The sequence below is a fragment of the Hyperolius riggenbachi genome, chromosome 10 (assembly GCF_040937935.1).
Source record: "Hyperolius riggenbachi isolate aHypRig1 chromosome 10, aHypRig1.pri, whole genome shotgun sequence".
In the NCBI taxonomy this organism is placed as follows: Eukaryota; Metazoa; Chordata; class Amphibia; order Anura; family Hyperoliidae; genus Hyperolius; species Hyperolius riggenbachi.
The window spans coordinates 293625197-293645814 of NC_090655.1; the positions used below are offsets into that span (position 1 = coordinate 293625197).

A 20618-nucleotide genomic window follows, 5' to 3' on the forward strand; every position below is an offset into this window, starting at 1 on the left:
TCCACACCCCTAATTACACCCCCAGCACACCTCTAATCACACATTCCCAGCCATGCAGCTCAATGCAAAGCCACACCCCTGCTACACCCCTAATTACACCCCAGCACACCCCTGATCACACATTCCCAGCCATGCAGCTATATGCAAAGCCACGCCCCTTCCACACCCCTAATTACACATTCTTAGCCATGCAGCTCAACGCTAAGCCACGCCCCTGCCACACCCCTCATCACACATCCCCAGCTATACTTCAAAGCCACGCCCCAGCCACACCCCTAATTACACCCCCCTAATCACACATTCCCAGCCATGCAGCTATATGCAAAGCCACGCCCCTGCCACACCCCTCATCACACATTCCCAGCTAAGTTAAAAGCCGGGTCTTAGTTCACAGAAGAATGCATTCTTATGCTTAGTCACCTATACTGCGCAGAAGTACCCAGGTAATCGTAGGTGTCCTAACTCTGGCCCTGTAACATGCATAGTGCAGACATGCAAACACATTCATTGCATCAAACCTATCAATGCATGTCTGCACTATGCATGTTACAGGGCCAGAGTTAGGACACCTATGTGTACCTGGGTACTTCTGCGCAGTATAGGTGACTAAGCATAAGAATGCATTCTTCTGTGAACTAAGACCCCCGGCTTGTAACTTAGCTGTAGGGATAACAGTGGTGCCTGCATGAGTGAATCTGTGAATGCATTTGTTTGAACATTTGCATGCGTGAGTGCGAGGGGTTAATAGATTTTTGCTGTTTCCTAGCCACACCCCCTTCAGCACCTCCCTTTCCTTAATAACTTATTTAATGTCCTAACTAGAGGCGATGTGCCTGGATATATGTATTTTTTTCAGCTATACACAAAGCCACATCCCTTCCACACCCCTAATCACACCTCCAACACACACCTAATAACACATTCCCAGCTGTGCAGCTATACACAAAGCCACGCCCCTGCCACACCCCTAATTACACCCCCAGCACACCCCTAATCACACATTCCCAGCCATGCAGCTATACACAAAACCATGCCCCTGCCACACCCCTAATTACACCCCCAGCACTCCCCTAATCACACATTCCCAGCCATGCAGCTATACGCAAAGCCACGCCCCTGCCACACCCCTAATTACACCCCCAGCACACCCCTAATCATACATTCCCAGCCATGCAGCTATACACAAAACCACGCCCCTGCCACACCCCTAATCACACCTCCAACACACACCTAATCACACATTCCCAGCTGTGCAGCTATACACAAAGCCACGCCCCTGCCACACCCCTAATCACACCTCCAACACACACCTAATCACACATTCCCAGCCATGCTGCTATACACAAAGCCACGACCCTGCCACACCCCTAATTACACCCCCAGCACTCCCCTAATCACACATTCCCAGCCATGCAGCTATATGCAAAGCCACACCCCTGCCACACCCCTAATTACACCCCCAATCACACATTCCCAGCCATGCAGCTATATGCAAAGCCACGACCCTGCCACACCCCTAATTACACCCCCACCACAACCCTAATCACACATTCCCAGCCATGCAGCTATCCACAAAGCCACGCCCCTGCTACAACCCTAAGCACAACCCTAGTCACACATTTCCAGCCATGGGGGCTGGCGGCGGGGGACCAGAGGATCCTGAGTGATTGCTAGGGCACAGGATGGCTGCAGGGGGCTGGCGGCAGGGCCGGAGGACCTGCAAGTGATTGCGAGGGCACAGGACGGCTGCAGGGGACTGCAGGATCCGTGCGTGACTGCGAGGGCACAGGACGGCTGCAGGGGGCTGGTGGCAGGGGACAGGAGGAGCCGCGAGTGATTGCGAGGGCACAGGACGGCTGCAGGGGGCTGGTGGCAGGGGACAGGAGGATCTGTGAGTGACTGCGAGGGCACAGGACGGCTGCAGGGGGCTGGTGGCAGGGGACAGGAGGAGCCGCGAGTGATTGCGAGGGCACAGGACGGCTGCAGGGGGCTGGTGGCAGGGGACAGGAGGAGCCGCGAGTGATTGCTAGGGCACAGGACGGCTGCAGGGGACTGGTAGATGCTTGAGATAAGTGAAACTCTATTATGACTGTAATCCACATACAGAGGCTGGGTCTGTCTATACAGCCCAGCCCAGCCTCCGTTGCTATTTCAAACCCCCCTAACTTCCCTCTGTAATCAGACATAAATCACAGTTGGAGGGAGGAGAAGAAAGCGCCGGCACTGCTGTTACACACTTTATTATAACGTTGATAAAATCGCGGGTGGGTGTAGAAGGTGCGGTGGGTGCAGAGCCTGACGTCCGTTTCTCGCTACATGCGCTTCTACGGAGGCTATACGGTATAGCCTCCGTAGAAGCGCATGTAGTGCGAAACGGCAGTCAGGCTCTGCACCCACCGCACCTTCTACACCCACCCACGGTATGTGTTTCTCCAATTTGTCTGGATGAATGTCCCTGTATTGATTTTATCAACGTTATAATAAAGTGTGTAACAGCAGTGCTGGCGCTTTCTTCTCCTCCCTCCAACCATGCTGTAACTTGGACCTGAGCACGCTGAGGACACACTTCGAATACACTTCCGTTTGGGGCTGTGTAGTGCTCCCCCCTCCTCTTCCTCCCTCCTCTTGGATGTATTTTGATTCCTGCAGTGCCAGCGGTTTCTGCTTTTCTTTCTACTGTCCAGACATAAATCACAGCAGCGCTGCTGACACACAGCTTGTCAGAGCAGGCTGTATTTACATCAGTAGTGTCACTCTGCCGCTCCGCCTGCCTCCTGCAGAGCTCCGATCCCCGCCCGCGTCCCTTCCCTCGCCGCTGATTGGAGGGAAGGGACGAGGGCGGGGACCGGAGCTCTGCAGGAGGCGGGGGGAGCGGCAGAGTGACAGAACTGATGTAAACACAGCCTGCACAGCACGGCTGTGATTTATGTCTGATTACAGAGCGCAGGGGGAAGTTAGGGGGGTTTGAAATAGCAACAGAGGCTGGGCTGTATAGACAGACCCAGCCTCTGTATGTGGATTGCAGTCATAGAACCCCGCCTCGGGTTCTCTTTAAGGTTACTTTTAAAGAGAAGATGAACATGATCTCCAGCAGAAAACTGAACTGAATAAACCCCTTTATGTTAATGTCATCACGTCACCTCAGGTCAGGGAGTTTAATGCTTCACAAACCGATGCAGTGAGCTGCATGAGAGAGTCCTCTGGATTCTGGGTAAATTTGCTGCCATGTGCATCTAGCAAGAGATAATAGGAACACTGATGGCCAAAGCATTTCCCACACTCAGTGCAGTAATAGAGCTTCTCCCAGTGATAAGAGAGGGATAAGCAGAACTGAGGAAGCCTGTTATTGGCTGCTGCACCCCCCCCCCCCCCTACTGCCTGCTATGCTGGGGAGATTGAGAGCAGTATGCTGTGGCCACTTCAGGTTCACTGGAGGCAAAGCTATCACTGACCCTTACTTACCACCGGTGTGAGATCTCTCATGTCTGGTAAGATGTGATTTCCTTCCAAAACATTTCCCACACTCAGCACATGAATATGGCTTCTCACCAGTGTGAGATCTTTCATGTCTGACAAGCTGTGATTTCCATGCAAAACATTTCCCACACTCAGCACATGACTATGGCTTCTCACCAGTGTGAAATTTCTTGTGCCTGAAAAGCTGTGAATTCCATACAAAACATTTCCCACACTCAGCACATGAATATGGCTTCTCACCAGTGTGAGATCTCTCATGACTAACAAGGTGTGATTTATGAGCAAAACATTTCCCACACTCAGTACATGAAAAGGGCTTCTCACAAGTGTGAGATTTCTCATGACTAACAAGCTGTGATTTATGTGTAAAACATTTCCCACACTCACCACATGAAAATGGCTTCTCACCAGTGTGAGATCTTTCATGACTGACAAGCTGTGCTTTCCATACAAAACATTTCCCACACTCAGCACATGAATAGGGCTTCTCACCAGTGTGAGATCTCTCATGTCTGATGAGATGTGATTTTTGGGCAAAACATTTCCCACACTCAGCACATGAATAAGGCTTCTCTCCTGTGTGAATTCTCTCATGTTTCACACAGGTGTGTTTTATGTCCAAAACATTTCCCACACTCAACACAAGAATAGGGCTTCTCACCAGTGTGGGATCTCTCATGAATAACAAGCATTGATTTCTGTCCAAAGCATTTCCCACACTCAGCACATGGATAGGGCTTCTCACCAGTGTGAGATCTCTCATGACTACGTACCTCTGATTTACGTACAAAACATTTCCCGCACTCAGCACATGGATAGGGCTTCTCACCAGTGTGACATCTCTCATGACTGACAAGATCTGCTTTCCACACAAAACATTTCCCACACTCAGCACATGCATGTGGCTTCTTACCAGTGTGAGTTCTCCCATGTTTGACAAAAGATGATTTAAGAACAAAACATTTCCCACACTCAGCACATGCATAGGGCTTCTCCCCAGTGTGAGATCTCTCATGGCTGACAAGGTGTTCTTTATATGCATAGCATTGCCCACACTCAGCACATGAATAAGGCTTCTCACCAGTGTGAATTCTCTCATGACAGATAAGGTTTGATTTCTGTGCAAAACATTTACCACACTCAGCACATGAATAGGGCTTCTCACCAGTGTGAGATTTCTCATGTCTGACAAGTTCTGATTTATGCACACAACATTTCCCACACTCAGCACATGAATATGGCTTCTCACCAGTGTGAGATCTCTCATGTACGACAAGCTGTGATTTCTGTACAAAACATTTCCCACACTCAGCACATGAATAGGGCTTCTCTCCAGTGTGAGATTTCTCATGTGTGACAAGATGTGTTTTGTAAGCAAAACATTTCCCACACTCAGCACATGAATAGGGTTTCTCTCCCGTGTGAGATCTCTCATGTCTGATGAGATGTGATTTTTGGGCAAAACATTTCCCACACTCAGCACATGAATAAGGCTTCTCTCCTGTGTGAATTCTCTCATGTTTCACAAGGTGTGTTTTATGTCCAAAACATTTCCCACACTCAGCACATGAATAGGGCTTCTCACCAGTGTGGGATCTCTCATGAATAACAAGCATTGATTTCCGTCCAAAGCATTTCCCACACTCAGAACATGGATAGGGCTTCTCACCAGTGTGAGATCTCTCATGAATAACAAGCATTGATTTCCGTCCAAAGCATTTCCCACACTCAGAACATGGATAGGGCTTCTCACCAGTGTGAGATCTCTCATGTATGACCAGATAGGATTTATTTACAAAAAATTTCCCACACTCTGCACATGAATAGGATTTCCCAGTAGCGTGAGATTTCTCATGATTAACAAGCTGTGATTTCCATACAAAACATTTCCCACACGTGGGACAAGAATGAGACCCTCCAGCAGGGGGAGAGCTGTGCTGGGTATGAGGCCCCTCAGGGTTAGACAGGTGAGGGGAGTCTGGGGGAATATTTGGGGTCACCAGGATATCTGCAGGAGACTCTTGTCCAGTGACATCATCATCCGTTGTACAGTCTGCGGATACAGAGAGACGAGTCTCTGAGAGGTTCCTGATGCCGGGACTCCGTGCTGCAAATAGAGAAACATCATCACTTCCTGTTAGAGAATTCTGAGGGGAGGAGCAATTATCATTAGGGAGGGTCAGTGAGCTGCTGATAATTCCAAGTTGGTGCAAAGTTTATGCAGATTAGAAATGGACCAGATGCAGCAGCTGCATAACTTTGCATATTGTTAGCATACAATTTGCACCATCTCAGAGTTCTCTGCATGTCACTGACCCTCCCTACAGCTATAGCATTGGCCATACATGGAAAGCAGTAAATTGTAGAGCTTGATGAGACAATGGCAGCAATGTGTTACTCCTGTGACAACAGACCTATATGTACTTATAGCAAGAGATCTGTGTTATGTTTGTAGAGCAATGTGGTGTCACTTACACATTCTTATTACCATTGTATCCTCGTGTCACTCATATGCCGCTTGTAATGTCCCTTTATCTCTCTCTTGTCCCCAATTGTGCAAATAAAGATATTGTGACGTTACACAACACTAAATTATAGGAGCTGCGAGGTGGAGGAATGATCCATTTATGTCAGAGATCCCAAACCACTAATACTGCTGTAGCTGGATGTACATACATACATATATACTCCTATACATAAGTCACCCCAACTGTGACCAATCTGCGTACAGCAATGTACAGTGACCATTATAAGCTTATTACAGGCCGGTAACACTAAGTCACCCCATACGGTGACCAATCTGTGTACAGTAATGTACAGTGACCATTATCAGCTTATTACAGGCCGGTAACACTAAGTCACCCCATACGATGACCAATCTGTGTACAGTAATGTACAGTGACCATTATCAGCTTATTACAGGCCGGTAACACTAAGTCACCCCTACTGTGACCAATCTGTGTACAGTAATGTACAGTGACCATTATCAGCTTATTACAGGCCAGTAACACTAAGTCACCCTCTACTGTGACCAATCTGTGCACAGTAATGTACAGTGACCATTATCAGCTTATTACAGGCCAGTAACACTAAGTCACCCCTACTGTGACCAATCAGTGTACAGTAATGTACAGTGACTATTATCACCTTATTACAGGCCGGTAAAACTAAGTCACCCCTGCTGTGACCAATCTGTGTACAGTAATGTACAGTGACCATTATCAGCTTATTACAGGCCAGTAACACTAAGTCACCCCTACTGTGACCAATCTGTGTACAGTAATGTACAGTGCCCATTATCAGCTTATTACAGACCAGTAACACTAAGTCACCCCCTACTGTGACCAATCTGTGTACAGTAATGTACAGTGACCATTATCAGCTTATTACAGGCCAGTAACACTAAGTCACCCCTACTGTGACCAATCTGTGTACAGTAATGTACAGTGACCATTATCAGCTTATTACAGGCTGGTAACACTAAGTCACCCCTACTGTGACCAATCAGTGTACAGTAATGTACAGTGACCATTATCAGCTTATTACAGGCCAGTAACACTAAGTCACCCCATACTGTGACCAATCTGTGTACAGTAATGTACAGTGACAATTATCAGCTTATTACAGGCCAGTAACACTAAGTCACCCCTACTGTGACCAATCTGTGTACAGTAATGTACAGTGACCATTATCACCTTATTACAGGCCGGTAAAACTAAGTCACCCCTGCTGTGACCAATCTGTGTACAGTAATGTACAGTGACCATTATCAGCTTATTACAGGCCAGTAACACTAAGTCACCCCTACTGTGACCAATCTGTGTACAGTAATGTACAGTGCCCATTATCAGCTTATTACAGACCAGTAACACTAAGTCACCCCCTACTGTGACCAATCTGTGTACAGTAATGTACAGTGACCATTATCAGCTTATTACAGGCCAGTAACACTAAGTCACTCCCTACTGTGACCAATCTGTGTACAGTAATGTACAGTGACCATTATCAGCTTATTACAGGCCGGTAACACTAACCCCCCCTACTGTGACCAATCTGTGAGTAATGTGACTGCACAGTATGCCTGTAATGAGGTATAAACACAATACTGAATACTCACTTGTTCTGCCCTCTGTAACATTGTCTTCCTCTTTACTTGTCCCCATCATGTCACCCTCCTCCATAGACTGCTGATCACTCCTCACATACGTCTCTTCTTCTTCCTCTTTACTTGTCCTCATCATGTCACCCTCCTCCATAGTCTGCTGATCATTCCTCACATACATCTCTTCTTCTTCCTCTTTACTTGTCCTCATCATGTCTCCCTCCTCCATAGACTGCTGATCACTCCTCACATACGTCTCTTCTTCTTCCTCTTTACTTGTCCTCATCATGTCACTCTCCTCCATAGACCGCTGATCACTCCTCACATATGTCTCTTCTTCTTCCTCTTTACATGTCCTCATCATGTCACCCTCCTCCATAGACTGCTGATCACTCCTCATATATGTCTCTTCTTCTTCCTCTTTACTTGTCCTCATCATGTCACCCTCCTCCACTGACTGCTGATCACTCCTCACATATGTCTCTTCTTCTTCCTCTTTAATTGTCCTCATCATGTCACCCTCCTCCATAGACTGCTGATCACTCCTCTCTTGCTCTTTGAGCTCAGATCTTAGTCCTGTAAAGGATAACAGATTATAGCTGTAGGATATTAGCAGTAATACACAGAGCACAGAAAAGCACATAATTTGCTGGGGGTGATAATCTCCCATAAGCTGTGGTCTCCTGCACATTCAGTACCACAGTCCTCTCTCCCAGTGTGCCTTGCTCATCATCTGGTGCTTCTCTTCTCCTCTCCATGCACACATTCCTGGGAGGGTACAGCAGTGCTGGCAGCGGTTTATGGCTAGCTGCACCAGGTAAGGATTATGTTTTTAATTTTAGACTAGCTAGGGGTCACTGTTGGATATGTTTCACTGTTACATTAGGTTGAGGTTTTAACCCTTTTTTGGACAATTTTCACTGCTTGAATATGCTTCACTTTTTGATATGTTTCACTGCTAGATTAGTGGTTAGTTTCTCTCCTGTGGGGGCACGTCACTGCCATAGGAGAGTCTATTAGGGATAATTTGTGCACAACTTATGCTGAAGCTAGCACCCCTTTACTGTACCTGTTTTGAATGCAAGGTGTGTAATCTGCACGGTATTTGAGCTCTGCATACTTGTGCAGGTAGTCAATTCAGGTGCAGCGTCTGTTTGGAAGCGCTGCCATTTCCTTCTGCTGTACAAAATTTATGTATACACATATTAAACATATCTGCCCATCAGCCCTGAAAGAGGGACACATACGGAGGAAAGAGGGACAGGGGGAGCTGTGTACACACATATTACACAGACCTGTCCATCAGTCCTGAAAGAGGGACACATGAGAAGGAAAGAGGGACAGGGGGAGCTATGTATACACATATTACACAGATCTGTCCATCAGTCCTGAAAGAGGGACACATGAGGAGGAAAGAGGGACAGGGGGAGCTATGTATACACATATTACACAGATCTGTCCATCAGCCCTGAAAGAGGGACACATACGGAGGAAAGAGGGACAGAGGGAGCTATGTATACACATATTACACAGATCTGTCCATCAGTCCTGAAAGAGGGACACATGAGGAGGAAAGTGGGACAGGGGGAGCTATGTATACACATATTACACAGATCTGTCCATCAGTCCTGAAAGAGGGACAGGGGGAGCTATGTATACACATATTACACAGATCTGTCCATCAGTCCTGAAAGAGGGACACATGAGGAGGAAAGAGGGACAGGGGAGCTATGTATACACATATTACACAGATCAGTCCATCAGTCCTGATAGAGGGACACATGACATGAGGAGGAAAGAGGGACAGGGGGAGCTATGTATACACATATTACACAGATCTGTCCATCAGTCCTGAAAGAGGGACACATGAGGTGGAAAGAGGGACAGGAGGAGCTATGTATACACATATTACACAGATCTGTCCATCAGTCCTGAAAGAGGGACACATGAGGGGGAAAGAGGGACAGGGGAGCTATGTATACACATATTACACAGATCTATACATCAGCCCCGAAAGAGGGACACATGAGGAGGAAAGAGGGACAGAGGGAAGCTATGTATACACATATTACACAGATCTGTCCATCAGTCCTGAAAGAGGGACACATACGGAGGAAAGAGGGACAGAGGGAGCTATGTATACACATATTACACAGATCTGTCCATCAGTCCTGAAAGAGGGACACATGAGGAGGAAAGTGGGACAGAGGGAGCTATGTATACACATATTACACAGATCTGTCCATCAGTCCTGAAAGAGGGACACATGAGGAGGAAAGAGGGACAGAGGGAGCTATGTATACACATATTACACAGATTTGTACATCAGTCCTGAAAGAGGGACACATAAGGAGGAAAGAGGGACAGGGGAGCTATGTATACACATATTACACAGATCCATCCATCAGTCCTGAAAGAGAGACACATGAGGAGGGAAGAGGGACAGGGGAGCTATGTATACACATATTACACAGACCTGTCCTTCAGCCCTGAAAGAGGGACACATGCGGAGGAAAGAGGGACACGGGGAGCTATGTATACACATATTGCACAGATCTGTACATCAGTCCTGAAAGAGGGACACATGAGGAGGAAAGAGGGACAGGTGGAGCTATGTATACACATATTGCACAGATCCGTCCATCAGTCCTGAAAGAGGGACACATGAGGGGGGGAAGAGGGACAGGGGGAGCTATGTATACACATATTGTACAGATCCGTCCATCAGTCCTGAAAGAGGGACACATGAGGGGGGAAGAGGGACAGTGGAGCTATGTATACACATATTACACAGACCTGTCCATCAGTCCTGAAAGAGGGACACATGAGGAGTAAAGAGGGACAGAGGGAGCTATGTATACACATATTACATAGATATGTCCATTAGTCCTGAAAGAGGGACAAATGAGGAGGAAAGAGGGACAGAGGGAGCTATGTATACACATATTACACAGATCTGTCCATCAGTCCTGAAAGAGGGACACATGAGGAGGAAAGAGGGACAGGGGGAGCTATGTATACACATATTACACAGCTCTGTCCATCAGTCCTGAAAGAGGAACACATGAGGAGGAAAGAGGAACAGTGGGAGCTATGTATACACATATTACACAGATCTGTCCATCAGTCCTGAAAGAGGGACACATGAGGAGGAAAGAGGGACAGGGGGAGCTATGTATACACATATTACACAGATCTGTATATCAGTCCTGAAAGAGGGACACATGAGGGGGAAAGAGAAACAGAGGGAGCTATGTATACACATATTACACAGATCTGTCCATCAGTCCTGAAAGAGGGACACATGAGGAGGAAAGAGGGACAGGGGGAGCTATGTATACACATATTACACAGATCTACACATCAGTCCTGAAAGAGGGACACATGAGGAGGAGAGAGGGACAGAGGGAGCTATGTATACACATATTACACATATCTGTCCATCAGTCCTGAAAGAGGGAAACACGAGGAGGAAAGAGGGACAGGGGGAGCTATGTATACACATATTACACAGATCTGTCCATCAGTCCTGAAAGAGGAACACATGAGGAGGAAAGAGGGACATAGGGAGCTATGTATAAACATATTACACAGATCTGTCCATCAGTCCTGAAAGAGGGACACATGAAGAGGAAAGAGGGACAGAGGGAGCTATGTATACACATATTACACAGATCTGTCCATCAGTCCTGAAAGAGGAACACATGAGGAGGAAAGAGGGACATAGGGAGCTATGTATAAACATATTACACAGATCTGTCCATCAGTCCTGAAAGAGGGACACATGAAGAGGAAAGAGGGACAGGGGGAGCTATGTATACACATATTACACAGATCTGTCCATCAGCCCTGAAAGAGGGACACATGAGAGAGAAAGAGGGGCAGGGGGAGCTATGTATACACATATTACACAGATCTGTCCATCAGTCCTGAAAGAGGGACACATGAGGAGGAAAGAGGGACAGGGGGAGCTATGTATACACATATTACACAGATCTGTCCATCAGTCCTGAAAGAGGGACACATGAGGAGGAAAGAGGGACAGAGGAAGCTATGTATACACATATTACACAGATCTGTCCATTAGCCCTGAAATATATATTAATATGAAATATATATTAGTGTATATATAAATATAAATTATATATAATGTAAACAAATATATATTAGTCCTCAATATATAACAAGAGTCACACAATTACCTCTCCCAGCCTGTGTTCCCTCCACCTCCTGCAACTCCTCCTCCAGTTGTGCCACATCACTTCCTGCTTGGGCTGCATCACTTCCTGGCTTTTTCTACATCACTTCCTTTCTTTGTTTCATCATTTCCTGTGTTTGGCTACATTTCCTCCCTTTCTGTGCGTTCCATGTGGGAGTGGAAAGCTCGCCATCTTGTGGTGAGTAGGATAACTGCAGCCTCTGTTTGAGGAATCGCCTGCAGTCAGCCATATAATATTATCAGCATTACTATTTTTCTTGAATAACATTTTCATTTACAGATGTGTCCCATTCCATAATGCTATACTATAAAACTCCTGTGTCCCCGCGGCCCCTGCTGTGTGTGCCCGTGCTTCTGTGCTACCGTGCATGCGCGGCACTTAGAGCAGAAGGATGCTGGGGCCAGGGGCAGGAGTGTGTGCACGGCGTGCGTGGTTTATGAGGGAGAGAGCATGTGCGGGGGGTCGCGTCCAGAGCCTAGCATCCATTTATAAATGGGCCTTAGGCCTAGTGATTAATAACATGGAGGGGACATACATCTGCACATGCAAATAATGTCCATAAAGCAGAACTACAAGGAAAGTGTTACGGATTATACATGTGATTGCTGGCTTGCAAGGGACCATGAATGCCAGAAACCTTTCTGACACTAACCAGCAGAAAGATCTCCCAGGACATGAATTTTCCCGTGCTGCACCTAACTAGGGTTGCCACATTTAGGGTAAAAAAATACCGGCTTGTGGGTGTGGCCTGAGGGGTGTGGCCTAAAAGTAGGAGTGGTTTGTCACGTACTTTTTAAAGGACAACTGACCTGCGAGGGATATGGAGGCTGCCATAATATATTTACAAATGCAAATTTCCTGGCTGCCCTGCTTATTCTCGGCCTCTAGCCATAGCCCCTGAACAAGCACAAGCATTTAGTCATTTTCTGACTAAAAATCTGACAAGATTAGCTGCCTGATTTTTTCGGGTGTTTGATGCAGACATACTAATGCCAGAAAGCTCAGCTGGAGAGCCAGGCAACTGGCTTCGTTTAAAAGGAAATCAATATAGCAGCCTCCTTATCCCTCTCTCAGGTCAGCTGACCTTTAATGCAAAGTACACACTATACAATTTTCTGCCTATTTCCAACAGGTCCAATCTGATTTCCAATCGATTTTCTGTTCACCTCTATGGAAAATCTATCAGAAATCAGATTGGAAATAGTCAATCTGTCAGTAAAAAAGTCAGAAAATTGTATAGTATGTACCTAGCATTAGGCTTTATCTGGGTCTCTTAAAGGCAGCATTAAAGGGAACCTAAACTGAGAATGATATGGCTTTTTCCTTTTAAAATAATACCAGTTGCCCGACTCTCCTGCTGATCCTGTGTCTCTAATACGTTAGGCACAGCCCCTGAACAAGCATGCAGCAGATAAGGTGCTCTGACTGAAGTCAGAATGGATTAGCTGCATGCTTGTTTCAGGTGTGTGATTCAGCCACTACTGCAGCCAGAGATCAACAGGGCTGCCAGGCAACCAGTATTGTTTAAAAGGAAACATCCATAACCCTCTCAGTTTAGGTTCTGTTTAATAGATGTATTTATACTTACCTGGGGAGCTTCCTCCAGTCCTATGAGGTGCCTGGGCTCCCTCACCAGCTGCTCCATTCAATTGATATGCTCCCCCTGGTAATATCTGGCTGGCCACGCTCTTCTGTGTCATGTGTCTACCCCCTCTAGTGCTCCTGCAGTGGGGAGAATTCCGCACCTGTGCAGTAGTGGCCGGGTCGCGTAAATGCAGAAGCACATGGCTGGCTGTGATTGTTTAGATTACAGTGGGGAGGGGGGAGGATATCTAGTGAACAGAGAGGCTGCAAGGAAGCCCAAACACCTCATGGGGCTGTAGAGAGCACTAAATAATAACATTTCAGGTACACTTTAACCTCCTTGCGACCGCCTAACGCCGATGGGCGGTTGTAAAGTGGCTCCCCCAGGACCGCCTAATGCCAATTGGCATCAAGTCATGGGGGAGGAGATTACGCTGAATGACTGAGCGGAGTTCCGAGACCAGCCTGCTTGCGTGCGATCGTGGGCGGCAGGCTGTTACACATAAAAAAAAAAAAAGTTTATTTACAAGTACAGCCCTGCGATCAACTGCAGCGCTGTATGGGGGACAGCTCTGTCACTGAGCTGTCCCCTCGAGCGTGCCACAAGAAGATCCCTCTCATAGGCTGATGCCTATGAGAGGTGATCAGCTCTGATTGGCTCTTCGGGGGTAGGGAGGGTGGGAAATTTAAATAAAATATGTGATTTTATTTAAAAAAAATAATAAATAAATAAATAAAAAATAAATCTCAGTAGCAATCAGATGCCACCAACAGAAAGCTCTGTTGGTGGCAACAAAAGGGGGGAAAGATTACATTGTGTGCTAAGTTGTATGGCCCTGCAGCAAGCTGCAGTGGCCTGAATAGTAAAAAAAAAAAAAATAGCCTTGTCACTAGGGGGATGTAAGCCTGTGATTACTGTGGGGAGCAAAGGGGAAAAAAGACTTTAACTTACCCGGGGCTTTTAATGGTCCCCCACAGATGTCCTGTGCACGCACAGCCACTCACCGATGCTCCGGTCCACCGCAGACGTCCTGTGCCCACGCAGCCTCTCACTGATGCTCCAGTCCCCGCCGGTTCACTTCCGGAAATTGCGACTTTAAAGTCGGAAAACCATTGCGCCTGCGAGGCCTTCTCTTCACTTCCGCTGACGTCCCCGGAGCATAATGTGTAGGTGCAGGCCATACTGTGCTTGCGCAGTACGCTCCCGTGACGTCAGCAGGGAGGAGGTCGTGCAGGCGCAATGGCCAATTCCGGAAGTAACTGGTGGCAGGGACTAGAGCATTGTTAAATGGCTGTGCGGACACAGGACGTCTGCAGGGGACCATTAGAAGACCCAGGTAAGTTCAACTCATTTTCCCCTTTGCCCCCTACAGTATTCCTTTAAGCGGTTAAGAGAAGGGGGGTCAGGTCTGTCAAGGACAGGTGGGGGGGGGGGGGGGTATGGCAGGACAACGAACCTAGAGGGAGAGCGGAGGTGTATTGCCCATGCTTGCTATGGGGGTAAGGGAGGGGGTGTTACACTGAAGGGGGGGATGCAGTTATTTAAAAGGGAAACATTCTCTCAATACATACACATGCACTATATACATACACCCACATGCTCTGTATACATACATAGGCAGATCACATCATGCACTATATACATACACACATCATATATATATACATGCATGCATACATACATACACAGATCACATCACATCACACACACACAGTCTGTGTATACGTACATATTCTCTATATACATACATACATACATACATACATACATACATACACACGCAGATCACATCACACACTATATACATTCACACATTCTCTACATATACACACATGTGCAGATCACATCTTTCACACACTATATATATATATATATATATAAATACAGAGGGTGCTGCAGCACACAACAGGAAAATAGTGACAGGGGCTCTTGGTTACGCTTTAACGCGTTTAAGCTCACCAACTGCGCCAAAAGTGTCCCCGATCTGGTGAGTCCTACTCTAACCAGGCAAAAATGCTCGTTTTTATCAGCGTTCTAGTGGGAACCATGCCAAAAGCCCAGGGGTCAGCTAAATGGGAGAAATGAAATTAAAAACACCTCACCTTCTACTAGCTACTAACTGAACTATGAGCACCGCTCATTTAAATGCTTAACTGTGCTAGAGATGGGTGTGGTTATGCACGCTCACAGGGGAAAATAATATAAGCCAAGGGATGAGCAGCACAAACCGATTTTTATGCAATACTATGCAAAGCATGCACGCAGCACTGGAGAACCCCAATCTCCATAAGAAATATATAAATACAGAGGGTGCTGCAGCACACAACAGGAAAATAGTGACAGGGGCTCTTGGTTACGCTTTAACGCGTTTAAGCTCACCAACTGCGCCAAAGTGTCCCCGATCTGGTGAGTCCTACTCTAACCAGGCAAAAATGCTCGTTTTTATCAGCGTTCTAGTGGGAACCATGCCAAAAGCCCAGGGGTCAGCTAAATGGGAGAAATGAAATTAAAAACACCTCACCTTCTACTAGCTACTAACTGAACTATGAGCACCGCTCATTTATATGCTTAACTGTGCTAGAGATGGGTGTGGTTATGCACGCTCACAGGGGAAAATAATATAAGCCAAGGGATGAGCAGCACAAACCGATTTTTATGCAATACTATGCAAAGCATGCACGCAGCACTGGAGAACCCCAATCTCCATAAGAAATATATAAATACAGAGGGTGCTGCAGCACACAACAGGAAAATAGTGACAGGGGCTCTTGGTTACGCTTTAACGCGTTTAAGCTCACCAACTGCGCCAAAGTGTCCCCGATCTGGTGAGTCCTACTCTAACCAGGCAAAAATGCTCGTTTTTATCAGCGTTCTAGTGGGAACCATGCCAAAAGCCCAGGGGTCAGCTAAATGGGAGAAATGAAATTAAAAACACCTCACCTTCTACTAGCTACTAACTGAACTATGAGCACCGCTCATTTAAATGCTTAACTGTGCTAGAGATGGGTGTGGTTATGCACGCTCACAGGGGAAAATAATATAAGCCAAGGGATGAGCAGCACAAACCGATTTTTATGCAATACTATGCAAAGCATGCACGCAGCACTGGAGAACCCCAATCTCCATAAGAAATATATAAATACAGAGGGTGCTGCAGCACACAACAGGAAAATAGTGACAGGGGCTCTTGGTTACGCTTTAACGCGTTTAAGCTCACCAACTGCGCCAAAGTGTCCCCGATCTGGTGAGTCCTACTCTAACCAGGCAAAAATGCTCGTTTTTATCAGCGTTCTAGTGGGAACCATGCCAAAAGCCCAGGGGTCAGCTAAATGGGAGAAATGAAATTAAAAACACCTCACCTTCTACTAGCTACTAACTGAACTATGAGCACCGCTCATTTAAATGCTTAACTGTGCTAGAGATGGGTGTGGTTATGCACGCTCACAGGGGAAAATAATATAAGCCAAGGGATGAGCAGCACAAACCGATTTTTATGCAATACTATGCAAAGCATGCACGCAGCACTGGAGAACCCCAATCTCCATAAGAAATATATAAATACAGAGGGTGCTGCAGCACACAACAGGAAAATAGTGACAGGGGCTCTTGGTTACGCTTTAACGCGTTTAAGCTCACCAACTGCGCCAAAGTGTCCCCGATCTGGTGAGTCCTACTCTAACCAGGCAAAAATGCTCGTTTTTATCAGCGTTCTAGTGGGAACCATGCCAAAAGCCCAGGGGTCAGCTAAATGGGAGAAATGAAATTAAAAACACCTCACCTTCTACTAGCTACTAACTGAACTATGAGCACCGCTCATTTAAATGCTTAACTGTGCTAGAGATGGGTGTGGTTATGCACGCTCACAGGGGAAAATAATATAAGCCAAGGGATGAGCAGCACAAACCGATTTTTATGCAATACTATGCAAAGCATGCACGCAGCACTGGAGAACCCCAATCTCCATAAGAAATATATAAATACAGAGGGTGCTGCAGCACACAACAGGAAAATAGTGACAGGGGCTCTTGGTTACGCTTTAACGCGTTTAAGCTCACCAACTGCGCCAAAGTGTCCCCGATCTGGTGAGTCCTACTCTAACCAGGCAAAAATGCTTGTTTTTATCAGCGTTCTAGTGGGAACCATGCCAAAAGCCCAGGGGTCAGCTAAATGGGAGAAATGAAATTAAAAACACCTCACCTTCTACTAGCTACTAACTGAACTATGAGCACCGCTCATTTAAATGCTTAACTGTGCTAGAGATGGGTGTGGTTATGCACGCTCACAGGGGAAAATAATATAAGCCAAGGGATGAGCAGCACAAACCGATTTTTATGCAATACTATGCAAAGCATGCACGCAGCACTGGAGAACCCCAATCTCCATAAGAAATATATAAATACAGAGGGTGCTGCAGCACACAACAGGAAAATAGTGACAGGGGCTCTTGGTTACGCTTTAACGCGTTTAAGCTCACCAACTGCGCCAAAGTGTCCCCGATCTGGTGAGTCCTACTCTAACCAGGCAAAAATGCTCGTTTTTATCAGCGTTCTAGTGGGAACCATGCCAAAAGCCCAGGGGTCAGCTAAATGGGAGAAATGAAATTAAAAACACCTCACCTTCTACTAGCTACTAACTGAACTATGAGCACCGCTCATTTAAATGCTTAACTGTGCTAGAGATGGGTGTGGTTATGCACGCTCACAGGGGAAAATAATATAAGCCAAGGGATGAGCAGCACAAACCGATTTTTATGCAATACTATGCAAAGCATGCACGCAGCACTGGAGAACCCCAATCTCCATAAGAAATATATAAATACAGAGGGTGCTGCAGCACACAACAGCACCCATCTCTAGCACAGTTAAGCATTTAAATGAGCGGTGCTCATAGTTCAGTTAGTAGCTAGTAGAAGGTGAGGTGTTTTTAATTTCATTTCTCCCATTTAGCTGACCCCTGGGCTTTTGGCATGGTTCCCACTAGAACGCTGATAAAAACGAGCATTTTTGCCTGGTTAGAGTAGGACTCACCAGATCGGGGACACTTTGGCGCAGTTGGTGAGCTTAAACGCGTTAAAGCGTAACCAAGAGCCCCTGTCACTATTTTCCTGTTGTGTGCTGCAGCACCCTCTGTATTTATATATTTCTTATGGAGATTGGGGTTCTCCAGTGCTGCGTGCATGCTTTGCATAGTATTGCATAAAAATCGGTTTGTGCTGCTCATCCCTTGGCTTATATTATTTTCCCCTGTGAGCGTGCATAACCACACCCATCTCTAGCACAGTTAAGCATTTAAATGAGCGGTGCTCATAGTTCAGTTAGTAGCTAGTAGAAGGCGGAGCAGTGCTTTTCAGCGCTGCTAGATTTGGGCGCAGCCAGCGCCGCCATAGACTGTAATGGGAATCAGTCTATAGCGGCGCTCAGTGAGGAAGGTCGGCTCCGTCAGAAGACGGAGCCGAAGTTGCTTAAAAAACACAATAATTCGGCCTCCAGCAATCGCTGGAAGCCGAATTATTTCATTCCCCCACTATCCATGTCGGCCTGGAGGGGGAATAGTAATTAAAACGCCCCGGACTTGTGCAGAAGCAGGACCAGCCATTTAACAGCTGGATCCTGCGCCCAAGTCTACCAGCGCCGTATTCAAATGTACGCAGTAGAAGGTGAGGTGTTTTTAATTTCATTTCTCCCATTTAGCTGACCCCTGGGCTTTTGGCATGGTTCCCACTAGAACGCTGATAAAAACGAGCATTTTTGCCTGGTTAGAGTAGGACTCACCAGATCGGGGACACTTTGGCGCAGTTGGTGAGCTTAAACGCGTTAAAGCGTAACCAAGAGCCCCTGTCACTATTTTCCTGTTGTGTGCTGCAGCACCCTCTGTATTTATATATTTCTTATGGAGATTGGGGTTCTCCAGTGCTGCGTGCATGCTTTGCATAGTATTGCATAAAAATCGGTTTGTGCTGCTCATCCCTTGGCTTATATTATTTTCCCCTGTGAGCGTGCATAACCACACCCATCTCTAGCACAGTTAAGCATTTAAATGAGCGGTGCTCATAGTTCAGTTAGTAGCTAGTAGAAGGTGAGGTGTTTTTAATTTCATTTCTCCCATTTAGCTGACCCCTGGGCTTTTGGCATGGTTCCCACTAGAACGCTGATAAAAACGAGCATTTTTGCCTGGTTAGAGTAGGACTCACCAGATCGGGGACACTTTGGCGCAGTTGGTGAGCTTAAACGCGTTAAAGCGTAACCAAGAGCCCCTGTCACTATTTTCCTGTTGTGTGCTGCAGCACCCTCTGTATTTATATATTTCTTATGGAGATTGGGGTTCTCCAGTGCTGCGTGCATGCTTTGCATAGTATTGCATAAAAATCGGTTTGTGCTGCTCATCCCTTGGCTTATATTATTTTCCCCTGTGAGCGTGCATAACCACACCCATCTCTAGCACAGTTAAGCATTTAAATGAGCGGTGCTCATAGTTCAGTTAGGGCCCGTTTCCACTCTCGCGGAAACGGCCGCGAATCCGCAGAGTTTCCCCGCAGGCAAATCGCGCGGGGAAACTCTGCCATAGAGGATAACGGCGCCGCCGGCCGAATCGCTTGCAGTAGCGATTCGGCCGGAAACCCCCACAGAATTCGCGGCGGAGGCTGCGATTCCCATAGCCGTGCATGGCACGGCTGATGGGAATCGCCTGCGATCCCGCCCACCCGCTCAGTGCCGGCGTGCGTCTACGAGACGCACGCCGCACTAGTGGAAACGAGCCCTCAGTAGCTAGTAGAAGGTGAGGTGTTTTTAATTTCATTTCTCCCATTTAGCTGACCCCTGGGCTTTTGGCATGGTTCCCACTAGAACGCTGATAAAAACGAGCATTTTTGCCTGGTTAGAGTAGGACTCACCAGATCGGGGACACTTTGGCGCAGTTGGTGAGCTTAAACGCGTTAAAGCGTAACCAAGAGCCCCTGTCACTATTTTCCTGTTGTGTGCTGCAGCACCCTCTGTATTTATATATTTCTTATGGAGATTGGGGTTCTCCAGTGCTGCGTTCATGCTTTGCATAGTATTGCATAAAAATCGGTTTGTGCTGCTCATCCCTTGGCTTATATATATATATATATATATATATATATATATATATATATATATATATATATATATATATATATATATATATATACACACACACACAGATCACATCGTATACACACTATATACAAACACAGATGCTTTGTATACACACAGAT

At 46.6% G+C, this 20618-nt stretch overlaps 1 protein-coding gene and 1 pseudogene across 1 annotated transcript in view; both read right to left on the bottom strand.

Annotated features, from left to right (window-relative positions):
- LOC137535602 (zinc finger protein 585A-like) overlaps positions 1–20618 on the bottom strand; it is a 393680-nt gene that overhangs the window by 114887 nt on the left and 258175 nt on the right. The gene's annotated exons all lie outside the window — the stretch shown is intronic.
- LOC137535897 (zinc finger protein 850-like) overlaps positions 3455–20618 on the bottom strand; it is an 89847-nt pseudogene continuing 72683 nt past the window's right edge.